Source organism: Artemia sp. Qi Xiang Cuo, chromosome 12, assembly GCF_049724085.1.
Source record: "Artemia sp. Qi Xiang Cuo chromosome 12, ASM4972408v1, whole genome shotgun sequence".
Classification (NCBI taxonomy): Eukaryota; Metazoa; Arthropoda; class Branchiopoda; order Anostraca; family Artemiidae; genus Artemia; species Artemia sp. Qi Xiang Cuo.
In genome coordinates, this window is record NC_142805.1 from 9,772,157 (window position 1) to 9,774,777 (window position 2,621).

The window sequence follows — 2,621 nt, forward strand, 5'->3', positions numbered from 1 at the left end:
AAATCAAAATTTTGAGATAGCCATTTTGTTCTAAGTAGTTAAAAAGTCCGGAAATTATGTTTTTTACCATTTCCCCAAACACATCCTATCAAAATTTTGAGATAGCCGTTTTTTCAAGGTAGTTGAATTGTCCAGAAATTATGTCTTTGAGGATGACACTCCCCCCATAGCCCTCAGGGAAAGGGTTATACGTTTTGTTCTGGGTGCACATAAGATTTCTATATAAAGTGCTGTCGTAGAAACTTCAAAAAGGGTTCATTCAGTTGGAAATTGAAAGGGCTAGTGCCGTTTTTAACAGTCGAAAGTAATTGGAGGGTAAATAACCCCCCTCTCACGCCCACCATTTTCCCAAACACACAAATCAAACTTTTGAGATAGCCATTTAGTTCAACATAGTTGAAGGTTCTAAAAACTTGGTCTTTAAGGATGAAAACCCTCCACAGCCCTCGGGGCAAGGGTTGTAAGTTGTGCCCTGGGGGCTTATAAGGTTTTTATAGAAAATATTGTCGTAAAACTTCAAAAAGAGTTCATTCGATTGGAAATTGAAAGGGCTATTGCCCTTTTTAATAGTAGGAAGTGATTGGAGGGTAACTAACCCCCCTCTCACGCCCACCATTCCCTCAAACACATACAATCAAAATTTTGAGATAGCAATTTTGTTCAACGAAGTCGAAAGTTCTGGAAATTAGGTCTTTGAGGATGCTAGCCCCCCCCCCCAGCCCCAAGGGCAAGGGTTGTAAGTTATACCCTGGGAGTATATAAGGTTTTTATAGAAAGCGTTGTCGTAGAAACTTCAAAAGGGCTCTTTCGATTGGAAACTGAAAGGGCTAGTGCCTTTTTTAATAGTTGAAATTGATTTTAGAGCAACTAACGCCCCTCTCACGCCCACAATTTCCCCAAACACATACAATCAAAATTTTGAGATAACCATTTTGTTTAACGTAGTTGAAAATTCTGGAAATTAGGTCTTTGAGGATGACAACCCCCTCACAGTCCTCAGGGCGAGGGTTGTAATTTATACCCTGGGGGTATATAAGGTGTCTATAGAAAGTGTTGACGTAGAAACTCAAAAAGGGCTAATTCGATTGGAAATTGAAAGGGCTGGTGCACCTTTTAATAGTCGAAAGTGACTGGAAGGCTTGAAATTTTTATATTAAAGTGCGATGTGGGTACAATTTTTTTTTTTAATTTTTTTTTTGTGTTTAGACCAGGGCACTTTGTATCGGAAGAGTTTTCGTAGAAACTTCGAAAAGGGCTCATTTGATTGAAAATAGAAAGGGCTAGTGTCCTTTTTAATAGTTAAAGTGATTGGAGGGTAACTAACCCCCCTTCAATGCCCACCCTCCCATTTGCCCATTATTTTTAAAAACTATTTGTTGCCTTAAGATTAAATCACAATGAACTGTGTTAATGCTAATTCTCAATAAGGCATCTAAGCAGTATCCCAAGAACGACTGAGGGTACTATGTTCAAACTTTCGGGGCTACTTCTGCTCTTAAAATTTAACCAAATCAAAACAGCGTAAATGTATGCAAGCTATCAAAGAAAGTAAACAGATTTTTTTTGCGAATGGTATCAAGTTTTCTATTTCAGGTCAACTAGAGGAGGTTTGAAACTAAATTAAATACTACTATTTGTGTCTAGATTTTTAAAAGGGTGTATGTTATTAAAAATTACTGGACATTTTTGTCCAGTATACAAATAGCAGGCCAAACTATAAACTATAAAACACGAAAAGATCTTAACTATTATTTTCTTTTTCCCTGAAAAGACTATGTCAATATAAAACGAGTAGAAATTAATTAAAAAAAACCTTAACCACATAATAAGCTGTTCAAAGAAAAGTAAAGAACACCATTAACAAAAATTAGAAAAAATAAAATAAAATAATCCAACAATATTGAAACTACCACAAATCAGCATCGATAAATAGATGAAACCCAAAAAGAACCGAAATTCCAATAAATAACCGAGTCAAACTCAAAACGAGCAGAAATTGACATGAGTAGGGCTCAAAACCCTTTTACCTTTCCAAGGCCAGAAGATAATTTGCATTTTTCTGAAAAAATACAAATGAATGTTTATTGTCAGTTTAACATACATATACTGATATTTATTAATCAAAATTCTAATATTATTTCATTTATTAAAGTTATAAAAGTAAAATCATTTATATTTTTTCCGTAAAGCGCAAATTATATTCTGGCCTTGGGAAGGCATAGTTGTTTTCAGCCCTACCCATGTTAATTTCTGCTTATTTTGAGTTTTAATCGGTTATTTATTGTAATTTCTGTTCGTTTTGGGTTTCATTAATTTATCGATGCTGATTTATGGTAGTTTCACGCTTGGTAGATTATTTGATTTTATTTTTGTTTATTTTTGGTTAAATGAAGTTCTTTACTTTTCTTTGGAAAACTTGCTTTGTGGGAAAAGTTTTTGTAATCAATTAACTAAATAAACCTTACCTTCTGTCTTCATATTCCCGAAAATGATCTAATTATCCTTGAGGATTAAATATTCTCTTGAATTTTCATCATATCCTTCCTCGTCACGGAATGGTCACGAAAACCCCGCTATCTAGGATTCTTGACAGACAACATTGTCCAGGCTCTATTTAGCCA